Genomic DNA, 15,010 nt, shown 5'->3' with positions numbered 1-15,010 from the left:
TTTTTGTAGAAGAACAGCTCCAGCTCCCACTGAGGAGGCATCAACCTCCAATAGGAAGGGTTTGGAAGGGTCAGGTCTGGAGAGGACGGGAGCCGAAGAAAAGGCAGACTTGAGTCGTTTAAAGGCGTCTTCTGCTTGAGGAGGCCAGGACTTGGGATCAGCATTTTTTTTGGTTAAAGCCACGATAGGAGCCACAATGGTAGAAAAATGTGGAATAAATTGCCTGTAATAATTGGCGAACCCCAAAAAGCGTTGGATAGCACGGAGTCCGGAGGGGCGTGGCCAATCTAAGACGGCAGAGAGTTTGTCTGGATCCATCTGTAGTCCCTGGCCAGAGACCAAATATCCTAGAAAAGGAAGAGATTGGCATTCAAACAGACATTTCTCAATTTTGGCATAGAGTTGGTTGTCACGAAGTCTCTGAAGAACCATACGGACATGCTGGCGGTGTTCTTCTAGATTGGCAGAAAAAATTAGGATATCGTCCAGATATACAACAACACAGGAGTATAACAAATCACGAAAAATTTCATTGACAAAGTCTTGGAAGACGGCAGGGGCGTTGCACAGTCCAAAGGGCATGACCAGATACTCAAAGTGTCCATCTCTGGTGTTAAATGCCGTTTTCCACTCGTCCCCCTCTCTGATGCGGATGAGGTTATAGGCGCCTCTTAAGTCCAATTTAGTGAAGATGTGGGCACCTTGGAGGCGATCAAAGAGTTCAGAGATGAGGGGTAAGGGGTAGCGGTTCTTAACCGTGATTTTATTAAGACCGCGGTAGTCAATGCAAGGACGTAGGGAGCCATCTTTTTTGGACACAAAGAAAAATCCGGCTCCGGCAGGAGAGGAGGATTTACGGATAAAGCCCTTTTTTAGATTCTCCTGGACGTATTCGGACATGGCAAGAGTCTCTGGGGCAGAGAGAGGATAAATTCTGCCCCGGGGTGGAGTAGTGCCCGGGAGGAGGTCGATAGGGCAATCATAAGGCCTGTGAGGAGGTAGAGTCTCAGCTTGTTTTTTGCAGAAAACATCCGCGAAGTCCATATAGGCCTTAGGGAGACCGGTTACTGGAGGAACCACAGAGTTACGGCAAGGGTTACTGGGAACCGGTTTTAGACAGTTCTTGGAACAAGAGGACCCCCAACTCTTGATCTCCCCAGTGGACCAATCCAGGGTAGGGGAATGAAGTTGAAGCCAGGGAAGTCCAAGGAGAATTTCCGAGGTGCAATTGGGGAGGACCAAAAGTTCAATCCTCTCATGATGAGATCCGATGCTCATAAGAAGGGGCTCCGTGCGGAAACGTATGGTACAGTCCAATCTTTCATTATTTACACAATTGATGTAGAGGGGTCTGGCGAGACTGGTCACCGGGATGTTGAACCTGTTGACGAGAGAGGCCAAAATAAAATTTCCTGCAGATCCTGAGTCCAAGAAGGCCACTGTAGAGAAGGAGAAGGCAGAGGCAAACATCCGCACAGGCACAGTAAGACGTGGAGAAGCAGAGTAGACATCAAGGACTGTCTCACCATTGTGCGGAGTCAGCGTACGTCTTTCCAGGCGAGGAGGACGGATAGGACAATCTCTCAGGAAGTGTTCGGTACTAGCACAGTACAGGCAGAGGTTCTCCATACGGCGTCGTGTCCTCTCTTGAGGTGTCAGGCGAGACCGGTCGACCTGCATAGCCTCCACGGCGGGAGGCACAGGAACAGATTGCAGGGGACCAGAGGAGAGAGGAGCCGAGGAGAAGAAACGCCTCGTGCGAACAGAGTCCATATCTTGGCGGAGTTCCTGACGCCTTTCGGAAAAACGCATGTCAATGCGAGTGGCTAGGTGAATAAGTTCATGTAGATTAGCAGGAATTTCTCGTGCGGCCAGAACATCTTTAATGTTGCTGGATAGGCCTTTTTTGAAGGTCGCGCAGAGGGCCTCATTATTCCAGGACAATTCTGAAGCAAGAGTACGGAATTGTACGGCATACTCGCCAACGGAAGAATTACCCTGGACCAGGTTCAACAGGGCAGTCTCAGCAGAAGAGGCTCGGGCAGGTTCCTCAAAGACACTTCGGATTTCCGAGAAGAAGGAGTGTACAGAGGCAGTGACGGGGTCATTGCGGTCCCAGAGCGGTGTGGCCCATGACAGGGCTTTTCCGGACAGAAGGCTGACTACGAAAGCCACCTTAGACCTTTCAGTGGGAAACAGGTCCGACATCATCTCCAGATGCAGGGAACATTGGGAAAGAAAGCCACGGCAAAACTTAGAGTCCCCATCAAATTTATCCGGCAAGGATAAGCGTATCCCAGGAGCGGCCACTCGCTGCGGAGGAGGTGCAGGAGCTGGTGGAGGAGATGACTGCTGAAGCTGTGGTAGTAACTGTTGTAGCATAACGGTCAGTTGAGACAGCTGTTGGCCTTGTTGCGCTATCTGTTGTGACTGCTGGGCGACCACCGTGGTGAGGTCAGCGACAACTGGCAGAGGAACTTCAGCGGGATCCATGGCCGGATCTACTGTCACGATGCCGGCTGGCAGGTAGTGGATCCTCTGTGCCAGAGAGGGATTGGCGTGGACCGTGCTAGTGGACCGGTTCTAAGCCACTACTGGTTTTCACCAGAGCCCGCCGCAAAGCGGGATGGTCTTGCTGCGGCGGTAGTGACCAGGTCGTATCCACTAGCAACGGCTCACCTCTCTGGCTGCTGAAGATAGGCGCGGTACAAGGGAGTAGGCAAAAGCAAGGTCGGACGTAGCAGAAGGTCGGGGCAGGCAGCAAGGATCGTAGTCAGGGGCAACGGCAGAAGGTCTGGAAACACAGGCAAGGAACACACAAGGAACGCTTTCACTGGCACAAAGGCAACAAGATCCGGCAAGGGAGTGCAGGGGAAGTGAGGTGATATAGGGAAGTGCACAGGTGAACACACTAATTGGGACCACTGCGCCAATCAGCGGCGCAGTGGCCCTTTAAATCGCAGAGACCCGGCGCGCGCGCGCCCTAGGGAGCGGGGCCGCGCGCGCCGGGACAGAACAGACGGAGAGCGAGTCAGGTAGGGGAGCCGGGGTGCGCATCGCGAGCGGGCGCTACCCGCATCGCGAATCGCATCCCGGCTGGCAGCGGAATCGCAGCGCCCCGGGTCAGAGGACGTGACCGGAGCGCTGCCGCGGGGAGAGTGAAGCGAGCGCTCCGGGGAGGAGCGGGGACCCGGAGCGCTCGGCGTAACATATTGAAGATTAAACTTAAAGAGCCCCTCTCATGATCTTGTTAAATTTTATAATCCTCCCAGTTCACTGCCCCCATCATGATAAACCACCCCCTGTCTTTATTTTATTTTTATTAATTTTTTTCTACCTTGATATTTCTCTGTATTTTCTGCTCAGTTTGTCAGATTCACAGACTGGGAATGGGTGGTCCACAGCAGGTGTGACATCATCTGCAGCCATACAGGGAAGAACTTCCTCCATCACTCTGCTACACACAGCCCAGAGCAGTTCAGTGTGAGATGAGGTATGATTGGCTAAGGCTGCAAACACCCCCCTCAGCATTCTAGACTGCATTTCCTGATTTTTTTATTCTCCCAGGCCAGCAGGAGTCCAAAGCCTGTGCTAAAGATGGGGGAAAATATGCTCTGAACAAGTAGGGAGACATCTAGTGGCAGCTTCTTTAAACACAAATAAAACATTTTTTTAAACAAAGTAAATGAGAAAGATTTTTTATTTACCATAAGGAGTGCAATAGTAAAAATTAGTTTTAATGAGAGTGCCCATTTAAGAAACAATGCTCTGACCTTGATGACAAAGGGATCCCAAAGGTCACTTGAAGGGGTTTTAACACCATAGACACTTAACCTCTTTATCTTGATCTCAAGAATGAATCTCCCAAATGGAATCTGAATGGAGCAGCAGCACATAAACATGACCACTCTATTTATTGCTTTTGCTAGTGCTAAAGTTATCTGAGTGCTGTACTAAGCAATTTCCAGCACTCCAATAGATAATGAATGGTGCCAGAGGTCCCAGAGGTTGGACAGCATTATAAAACATGTAAGGTAGTTAGGGGCCCTAATATATACTTTACATTGGGGCCCAAGAGCTCAGGGTGAAATGCTGCATGTTATTATGCTGTGTGGAGCTTCCTTACTATAAGAATAAATATGCTTTATATCAAACAGTAATATTCCATTAATCTAGCACCCGATGGTCTGGAAATCCTGATAATCTGTCTAAATGGCATGTAAAACCCTATTATCACCGCCATCAATATTATCTTTAGGGAAATAACTACATTATTTTCCCCAAAGGAAACTCTGCAGCTTTTGTGGAGCCGTGCCCTATCAGTATTCTTTTATCTCTTGTCTGAAAGAAGATGAAAAAACTTACAGCATTTTACACATTTTAAAGCAAGAACGCAGAAAAAGCAAAATCAGATTTTATTTAACAAAAAAAAAAAAAAAGAAACATTCATGACTAATAATCTTATTTCTGGAGTGAAAGTGTATTATTAGGGGTATTTCTGCAGACTAATATATGATGATAATATGGACAAGCTATACAATGGAGGAATTCAGATTGAAATAGAATGAATGAAAGATGAGCTTCTTCAAGGAGGGGAGGTCTGTATGCAATGGAAAACATGTAATGAGTTTATATGGAAATAGTGTGAAACACAGAACCAGACTTATATATTCATTCCAGGAGGCCTCATAGATGGGAGCTAGAAGTGCGAAGGAGCACTTGTGAGGATTGGATATGTAAGCTGTGTAAGCATATTAGGGAGAACAGCGTATAGGGGGTAAGCAGTTATGTAGTTTGTACCCAGGACAAAGGTTCAGTTTGCTGCCCTCTCCCTTTATTCAAATACCGTATTAGTGCCCTTACTGCCAGCCTGCACCAGGGACACATGGCCTTCCAGCTTCACCCAAGGTATTCCCAATTCTGAATCTTTTAGAGGTTGCCTAGGGACATGAATTTTTTTTTTTTTTTAACTATGAGGCTAGAATCCACTGAGGTTTTTGCCCTGTGTTTTTTTTTTTGGCTTAAAAACGCCAGAAAAAATGTCAGGAAAACTGCCACTGTTTTTCACTGCGTTTTGGCATTTTTTGTGTGGAATTTGCCTTTTTTGACCCCTTTGGCGACTTTTGTACAAAATTAGTTGGGTACCAAAAAAAAATAAAATAAAAGGGTGCAGTAGGGATATAAAAAAAATTATTTAACTAAATGTTTTTTTTTATAACAAAATTTTTATATTTTTTTTATAAAGTGTGTGAGTGTGTGTTTTTAACTTTTTTTTCTCTTTTTTTTTATTTTTTTTTATGTAGTACTACTACTCCCAGCATGGAACACACTGTTCCATGATGGGAGTAGTACCTGTTATAATAGACATATCGCCCCGGGTGTCAGTCTGACACCCGATGCGATCGTCCATAATATAGCAGAGATGCGGCTCTATACAGCGCTCGCATCTCTGCTCTGTACTCCGGCTAGTGATGTAAATAGAACATCATTCAGATTTCCCACCCAGAGAGGGGATTGGCTGGATGGTTGCAGCCATTCCCAGCTCTCTGAGGGAAATATGAATGAGTGAGTGGCCGGTCGGAGTATAGAGATGCGAGTGCTGTATACAGCCGGTCTGCATCTCTGCTATAGACAGGACAATCGCAGCGGGTGTCAGTAGTGATACCTGCTGTGATCTGTTCTTACCTGCAGGTACTACTACTCCCAACATGGAGCACACTCTGCTCCATGCTGGGAGCTGTAGTATCTGCATTAATAAACAGATCGCAGCGAGTGTAATTTCTGACACATGAAGCGATCTGTCTATTAATGCAGGTACTACAGCTCCCAGCATGGAGCAGAGTGTGCTCCAAGTTTGGAGTAGTAGTACTTGTAGTTAAGAACATATCACAGCAGGTATCACTACTGACACGCTGTGATCCTCCTGCATAATGTATAGATACGGCCGCTCTTTTATGGTCCCCTGCACTGACGTATATATACACATATTCCTATTTCCCACAGAGAGTTGTGATTGGCTGGAACCATCTGGCCAATCACAGCTTTCTGTGGGAAATATGAATAGAAGTATATATACGGTAGTGCAGGGGACCATAGAAGAGAGGCCGCATCTATACATTATACAGAATGATTGCAACAGGCGATCTGTCTATTAGTACAGGTGTTACGCCGAGCGCTCCGGGTCCCCGCTCCTCCCCGGAGCACTCGCAGCGTCCTCTCATTCGCAGCGCCCCGGTCAGACCTGCTGGCCGGGCGCGCTGCGATACTACTCCCAGCCGGGATGCGATTCGCGACGCGGGTCTGTGTTGTCCCGGCGCGCGCGGCCCCGCTCCTTAGGGTGCGCGCGCGCCGGGTCTCTGCGATTTAAAGGACCACTGCGCCACTGATTGGCGCAGCAGGCCTAATCAGTATCCTCACCTGTGCACTCCCTACTTATACCTCACTTCCCCTGCACTCACTCGCCGGATCTTGTTGCCATTGTGCCAGTGAAAGCGTTTCCTTGTGTGTTCCTAGCATGTGTTCCAGACCTCCTGCCGTTGCCCCTGACTACGATCCTTTCTGCCTGCCCTGACCTTCTGCTACGTCCGACCTTGCTCTTGTCTTCTCCCTTGTACCGCGCTTATCTCAGCAGTCAGAGAGGTTGAGCCGTTGCCGGTGGATACGACCTGGTTGCTACCGCCGCTGCAAGACCATCCCGCTTTGCGGCGGGCTCTGGTGAATACCAGTAGCAACTTAGAACCGGTCCACGCCAATCCCTCTCTGGCACAGAGGATCCACCTCCAGTCAGCCGAATCGTGACAGTAGATCCGGCCATGGATCCCGCTGAGGTCCCGCTGCCAGTTGTCGCCGACCTCACCACGGTGGTCGCCCAGCAGTCGCAACAGATAGCGCAACAAGGCCACCAGCTGTCTCAACTGACCGTGATGCTACAGCAGCTACTACCACAGCTTCAGCAATCATCTCCTCCGCAGCGAGTGGCCGCTTCCAGCCTCCGATTATCCTTGCCGGATAAATTTGATGGGGACTCTAAGTTTTGCCGTGGTTTTCTTTCGCAATGTTCCCTGCATTTGGAGATGATGTCGGACCAGTTTCCAACTGAAAGGTCTAAGGTGGCTTTCGTAGTCAGTCTTCTGTCTGGGAAAGCCCTGTCATGGGCCACACCTCTCTGGGACCGCAATGATCCTGTCACTGCCTCTGTACACTCCTTCTTCACGGAGATTCGAAGTGTCTTTGAGGAACCTGCCCGAGCCTCTTCTGCCGAGACTGCCCTGCTGAACCTGGTCCAGGGTAATTCTTCTGTTGGGGAGTACGCCATCCAATTCCGTACTCTGGCCTCTGAATTATCCTGGAATAACGAGGCCCTCTGCGCGACCTTTAAAAAAGGCCTATCCAGTAACATTAAAGATGTGCTGGCCGCACGAGTAAAATCCCTGCCAACCTGCATGAACTTATTCATCTTGCCACCCGCATTGACATGCGTTTTTCCGAAAGGCGTCAGGAGCTCCGCCAGGATATGGACTTTGTTCGCACGAGGCGGTTTCTCTCCCCGGCTCCTCTCTCCTCTGGTCCTCTGCAATCCGTTCCTGTGCCTTCCGCCATGGAGGCTATGCAAGTTGACCGGTCTCGCTTGACACCTCAAGAGAGGACACGACGCCGCATGGAGAACCTTTGCCTGTACTGTGCCGGTACCGAACATTTCTTGAAGGATTGTCCTATCCGTCCTCCTCGCCAGGAAAGACGCACGCTGACTCCGCACAAAGGTGAGACAGCTCTTGATGTGAACTCTGCCTCTCCACGTCTTACTGTGCCTGTGCGGATATCTTCTTCTACCTTCTCCTTCTCTGCTATGGCCTTCATGGATTCCGGATCTGCAGGAAATTTTATTTCGGCCTCTCTCATCAACAGGTTCAACATCCCGGTGGCCAGTCTCGCCAGACCCCTCTACATCAACTCTGTTAACAATGAAAGATTGGACTGTACCGTGCGTTACCACACGGAACCTCTCTTAATGTGCATCGGACCCCATCACAAAAAAATTGAATTTTTGGACCTCTCTAACTGCACTTCAGAGATTCTTCTTGGATTACCATGGCTTCAACGCCATTCCCCAATCCTTGATTGGACCACAGGGGAAAACAAGAACTGGGGTACTTCTTGCCACAAGGACTGTCTTAAACCGGCTCCCAGTACTCACAGTCGAGACCCTGTTGTTCCCCCGGTATCTGGTCTTCCTAAGGCCTATATGGACTATGCTGATGTCTTTTGCAAGAAACAAGCAGAGACTTTGCCTCCTCACAGGCATTATGACTGTCCTATTGACCTCCTCCCGGGTACTACTCCACCCCGGGGCATAATCTATCCTCTGTCTGCTCCAGAAACCCAAGCCATGTCGGAGTACATCCAGGAGAACTCCTCTCCTGCCGGAGCTGGATTTTTTTTTGTCTCCAAAAAAGATGGCTCCTTACGCCCTTGCATTGATTACCGCGGACTTAATAAAATCACAGTAAAAAAACGCTACCCCCTACCTCTTATCTCGGAACTCTTTGACCGCCTACAAGTCGCCCACATCTTTACCAAGCTGGACTTAACCTCCCTAGCGGTACGATTCCGTCTGGAAATTTGTACCAAAAGCGGTACAATTTTTTGCATTGAAATTCCACATCTCCCCCCGTCACATTCCCCCTCCCTTGTCACATTTCCCCCCCCCCCGCCATATCACATTCCCCCCCTGTCACATTCCCCCCCTTGTTGCATCCCCCCCCCCCTGTCACATTCATCCCCCCTGTCACATTCTCCCCCCTTGTTACACTCTCCCCCCCGTCACATTCATCCCCCCTGTCACATTCCCCCCTTGTCACATTCCCCCCCCCTTGTTACATTCCCCCCTATGTCACATTCCCCCCCCCCCCCCCCTTGTCACATTCCCCCCTTGTCACCTTGTCCTGCAGCAAATACACTAGGTTTGCTGGGCAGATTTCAAACCTAGTGTATTTGCTGCAGAACAAGTCCTTTCCCCTTCAGCCAATCACAGGCTTTACACCACTGCGGCCGGTGATTGGCTGAAAAGTGAAAGGTCCTGTAAGATGAATAGAGCAGGGACCAGAGCGCACGGAGGGGAACGACATCTTCAGGGACCGGGACTAGGTGAGCAAAAGGTTTTTTTATTTTCTTCCTTCTTACTTTTACACTTAGTTCAGGGTTTTCTACCAGGGGGCCTCCAGCTGTTGTGAAACTACTGCTCCCAGCATGCCCGGACAGCCTTTGGCTGTCCGGGCATGCTGAGAGTTGTAGTTTTGCAACATCTGGAGGCCCCCTGGTTGAGAAACACTGACTTTTAGTATATGTCTTTACCTGCTCTGGCCGACCCCCACAACGGGAGCCGACCCGAGCAGATAATCACATATTTTCCCGGGGGCTGCATCACTACATCGCAAAAAGCAAAAATCGCGATTTGATTGCTTTTGCGATATACTGTGCAGCCCGCACAGCAACTCTGCAATTCTACCCCGAGCGTGACTCGGGGTTACCGCTTCTAGCAGCGAAAATTAACCCCGAGTCACGCTCGGGAATACCGCTAGGCTGGTTAAGAGGTGCTTATAATCTCATCCGCATCAGGGAGGGGGACGAATGGAAGACTGCATTTAACACCAGAGATGGACACTTTGAGTATCTGGTCATGCCCTTTGGCCTGTGCAACAGCCCTGCCGTCTTCCAAGACTTTGTAAATGAAATTTTTCGTGATCTTCTATATATCTGTGTTGTGGTTTACCTGGACGATATTCTGATTTTTTCTGCCAACTTGGAAGAACACCGCCAACATGTCCGCATGGTTCTTCCGCATGGAGACTTCCGCATGGAGACTTCGGGACAATCAACTTTATGCCAAAATGGAAAAATGTCTCTTTAAATGTCAGTCTCTTCCTTTCCTAGGATACTTAGTCTCTGGCCAGGGACTACAAATGGACCCAGATAAACTATCTGCCGTATTGGATTGGCCACGCCCCTCCAGACTCCGTGCTATCCAACGTTTTTTGGGATTCGCCAATTATTACAGACAATTTATTCCACACTTTTCCACTATTGTGGCTCCTATCGTGGCTCTAACCAAGAAAAATGCCAATTCTAAGTCCTGGTCTCCTCAAGCGGAAGACGCATTTAAACATCTCAAGTCTGCCTTTTCTTCTGCTCCCTTACTCTCCAGACCTGACCCATCTAAACCCTTCTTCTTGGAGGTAGACGCCTCCTCAGTGGGAGCTGGAGCAGTTCTTCTACAAAGAAATTCTTCCGGGCATGCTGTTATTTGTGGGTTTTTTTCTAGGACCTTCTCTCCGGCGGAGAAAAACTACTCCATTGGTGATCGAGAATTACTGGCCATAAAATTGGCGATTGAGGAATGGAGGCACCTGCTGGAGGGATCCAAATATCCAGTTATTATATACACTGATCACAAGAATCTCTCTTATCTCCAGTCTGCCCAACGACTGAACCCTCGCCAGGCTAGGTGGTCGTTGTTCTTTGCCCATTTTAACTTTGAAATCCATTTTCGCCCTGCTGACAAGAACATTAGGGCTGACGCCCTCTCTCGTTCATCGGATGCCTCTGAAGTGGAAACCTCTCCGCAACACATCATTCCTCCGGACTGTCTGATCTCCACTTCTCCAGCTTCCATCAGACAAACTCCTCCAGGGAAGACCTTCGTTTCTCCACGCCAGCGCCTCAGGATTCTCAAGTGGGGACACTCCTCCCACATCGCAGGCCATGTGGGCATCAAAAAATCCTTTCAACTCATCTCTCGATTTTATTGGTGGCCTACCCTGGAAGCTGATGTTGTTGATTTCGTGCGGGCCTGTACTGTCTGTGCCCGGGATAAGACTCCTCGCCAGAAGCCTGCTGTTCTCCTTCATCCTCTGCCTGTTCCTGAACAACCTTGGTCACAGATTGGTATGGACTTTATTACTGACTTGCCTTTATCCCGTGGCAACACAGTTGTTTGGGTGGTCGTTGATCGATTTTCCAAGATGGCACATTTTATCCCTCTTCCAGGCCTTCCTTCAGCGCCTCAGTTGGCAAAACAATTTTTTACACACATTTTTCGCCTTCACGGGTTGCCCACGCATATTGTCTCGGATAGAGGCGTTCAATTTGTGTCTAAATTCTGGAGGGCCCTCTGTAAGCAGCTCAAGATCAAATTAAACTTCTCTTCTTCTTATCAAGTAGAAAGAATTAATCAGGTCCTGGGTGACTATTTACGACATTTTGTTTCCTCCCGCCAGGATGACTGGGCAGATCTTCTACCATGGGCCGAATTCTCATACAACTTCAGAGTCTCCGAATCTTCTGCTAAATCCCCATTCTTCGTGGTGTATGGCCGTCACCCTCTTCCTCCCCTCCCCACTCCCATGCCCTCTGGTTTGCCCGCTGTTGATGAAGTGACTCGAGATCTTTCCACCATATGGAAAGAAACCCAAAATTCTCTTTTACAGGCTTCATCCTGGATGAAAAAATTTGCTGATAAAAAAAGAAGAACTTCCCCCATTTTTGCTCCCGGAGACAAGGTATGGCTCTCCGCTAAGTATGTCCGCTTTCGTGTCCCCAGTTATAAACTGGGACCACGCTATCTTGGTCCTTTCAAAATCTTGTGCCAGATCAACCCTGTCTCTTACAAACTCCTTCTTCCTCCTTCTCTCCATATTCCCAATGCCTTCCATGTCTCTCTCCTTAAACCACTCATCCTTAACCGCTTCTCTCCCAAAGTTGTCTCCCCCACTACTGTTTCCGGTTCGTCTGACGTCTTCTCGGTGAAGGAGATTCTAGCGTCCAAGACAGTCAGAGGTAAAAAATTCTTCTTGGTTGATTGGGAGAATTGTGGCCCAGAGGAGAGATCTTGGGAACCTGAGGACAACATCCTAGACAAAAGTCTTATCCTCAGGTTCTCAGGCTCCAAGAAGAGGCGGAGACCCAAGGGGGTACTGTTACGCCGAGCACTCCGGGTCCCCGCTCCTCCCCGGAGCGCTCGCAGCGTCCTCTCATTCGCAGCGCCCCGGTCAGACCTGCTGGCCGGGCGAGCTGCGATATTACTCCCAGCCGGGATGCGATTCGCGACGCGGGACGCGCCCGCTCGCGATGTGCATCCCGGCTCCCGTACCTGACCCGTTCCCCGTCTGTGTTGTCCCGGCGCGAGCGGCCTCACTCCTTAGGGCGCGCGCGCACCGGGTTTCTGCGATTTAAAGGACCACTGCGCCACTGATTGGCGCAGCAGGCCTAATCAGTATCCTCACCTGTGCACTCCCTACTTATACCTCACTACCCCTGCACTCCCTCGCCGGATCTTGTTGCCATTGTGCCAGTGAAAGCGTTTCCTTGTGTGTTCCTAGCCTGTGTTCCAGACCTCCTGCTGTTGCCCCTGACTACGATCCTTGCTGCCTGCCCTGACCTTCTGCTACGTCCGACCTTGCTCTTGTCTTCTCCCTTGTACTGCGCTTATCTCAGCAGTCAGAGAGGTTGAGCCGTTGCCGGTGGATACGACCTGGTTGCTACCGCCGCTGCAAGACCATCCCGCTTTGCGGTGGGCTCTGGTTAATACCAGTAGCAACTTAGAACCGGTCCACCGACACGGTCCACGCCAATCCCTCTCTGGCACAGAGGATCCACCTCCAGCCAGCCGAATCGTGACAACAGGTACTACTACTCCTATCATGGAACAGTGTGTTCCATGCTGGGAGTAGTAGTACTACCTAAAAAAAATTTAAAAAATAATGTGAAAAACACACACAAAAAAAAAGAATAAAAACGCCTGAAAAAACGCCAAACTAGGTTTTGTCGGGCGTTTAGAAAAACCAACCTTTGAGCCCAAAATTGTGAAAAACGCCAAAAGGATAAAAAAAATGGCAAACTAAAAAACGCCAAGTGGATCTGGCATTTTGCAGTTTACTATTGACTTGCAGCTAACATCTGGACGCGGGAAAATTGGCGTTTTTTACAGCGTTTTTGCAAAAAAAAAACTGTGGAATTCCAGCCTAAAGGTGGTGTAAAATAAAAGTAAGTCATACATCTGGTCCCTCAAAGCTCTTGGTACGACACCACCTAGTCCTCGCCCGTCACCACTTCATTCTGCTTTTGAAACAAGTCATCCTCGCAGGAACTGCCCACTTAGCCAATCACTTACACCACATGACAGGTTGTTTCATGCCTTGGCCATCCCTTTGGGTACTGCAATAGGGATCTTGTGGTAGAAAGTGGATGATGGGGTTTTTCTCACCAACTTGGGGGGGGGGGGGTGCGGGAATGCATTGGTGTATATGATATATTAAATGTCACGTGACAGGTGCAGAAAGTTGCATAGAGGTTGCAACTAAGACCTGGAAAGCTGGAGCAAAAAGACACTGAGATGAGACAGGGGCAGTAAAAGTCAGCAGGACTGTGTAAATGTTTGTGTACATGTGCTGGGAGCAGTAGTCTACAGTGCAAAACGGTGTGAATTACAAATAACACCCCAGGGACCAACCTTCTGTGGATTGTTGGAACTGTGTTTAAGATTGTCCTTCCCAGAGGGCATAATGTTTCCTCTTAAATACATGTGAAGACTTTTAGACCATTCGTGGCCACTGGGAATTCTATAAAAGGACATGCAAATCAGCTGTCTGATGCCACCTTTTGGAGGTAGCTTTCCCTTTATTTCTGAGTCTGATACACCTTTATGACACTCTCCTCAAGAATAAACATTATTTAAATGGTCCCACAACAATAGGCCTCTCTGAAATCAGCAGGCCCCCTGCTCTTTTCTGTTGAGGGACAGTTACCCCAAAAGAGCTGCCTACAGATGAGTAATCTCTCCTTCTGAAAATTTGCTTGTCTTAAATCCCATGTTATGTTCTAGGGCTTCTTATCAGAGTAAAACATTGATTTAAAAGGAAAGCTAAAAGGTGGCATTAGAGAGCTGTGTTTCATAGCCTTCTTTCTAGAGGGAAAAACACAGCAGTTGAGAGTAAAACTTGTTTGCTTCAGTGCTTTGGTGTGATGATTTTTTTTTTTTTTTTTTGGATCAGTGCTGAGAGAAGTCCTTTTTTTATCCAATTTCTTTTTATCAAGAACATAGACATTTATCAAATAATCATAGGGCTTATTAGCATACAAACGAGCAAAAGAAAAGAAAATACATACTATAACAAAGTAACCATAGCACAGTCAAATGGGAAACATAAAGAGAGATACGGCAGTAGGAGTAATAAACTCCTAACAAACAAAAAAGAACTAAGGTGTACTATCTGGTGGTGGCAGTGGTAGTTATAAATCCAAGGGTGACCTAGGGCTTCAGCGAAGAAAATTTAGGCAAGGAGGATCTTGTCATGTTCCCAATTTTAGATCTAGAGCCATGGAGACCAATTATCTAATAACGACTCCTGAGAAAATTTCCGCCAACAGACGAGTTTCTCCATCCAACATATTTCAGTTACCTTATCCCGCCAATGAGAGATAGGAGGAGGGTCAGTAGAGAGCCAAATGTAAGTGAAATCATTTCTTTAGCCACCTACAGGTGGTACATTGCCAGGCAGGAGAAATTAGGATAGAAACATAAGGAGGGGGGGGGGGGTCTGAGGAGGACCAGCTCTGGTATGAAGTGGATTTTGGCAACCGTGACCTGTCAGATCATGTGAATGATCTCCAACCAAATAAGAAGGATTTCCAGACAAAATCACCATATATGTGGTATAGTTTAACTGTCAGTCCTGCACCACCAGCATAGGTCAGAGGCAACCAATCCGTGATCCCGTATGAACATTATTGCATGCATACACAATCATTAAAGGGGTGCTCCGGTGGAAAATATATATTTTTTTTTAAATCAACTGGTGCCAGAAAGTTAAACAGATTTGTAAATTACTTCTTTTTAAAAGTCTAAATCCTGCTGACACATCTGCCCATGGTAGGAAGTGTCCAGAGCAGGTTTGCTATGTGGATTTGCTTCTGCTCTGGACAGTTCCTGACAAGCACAGAAGTGTCAGCAGAGAGC

Source organism: Hyla sarda, chromosome 4 (genome assembly GCF_029499605.1).
Source record: "Hyla sarda isolate aHylSar1 chromosome 4, aHylSar1.hap1, whole genome shotgun sequence".
Taxonomy (NCBI): Eukaryota; Metazoa; Chordata; class Amphibia; order Anura; family Hylidae; genus Hyla; species Hyla sarda.
Note: the sequence above shows the minus strand (reverse complement) of the source record.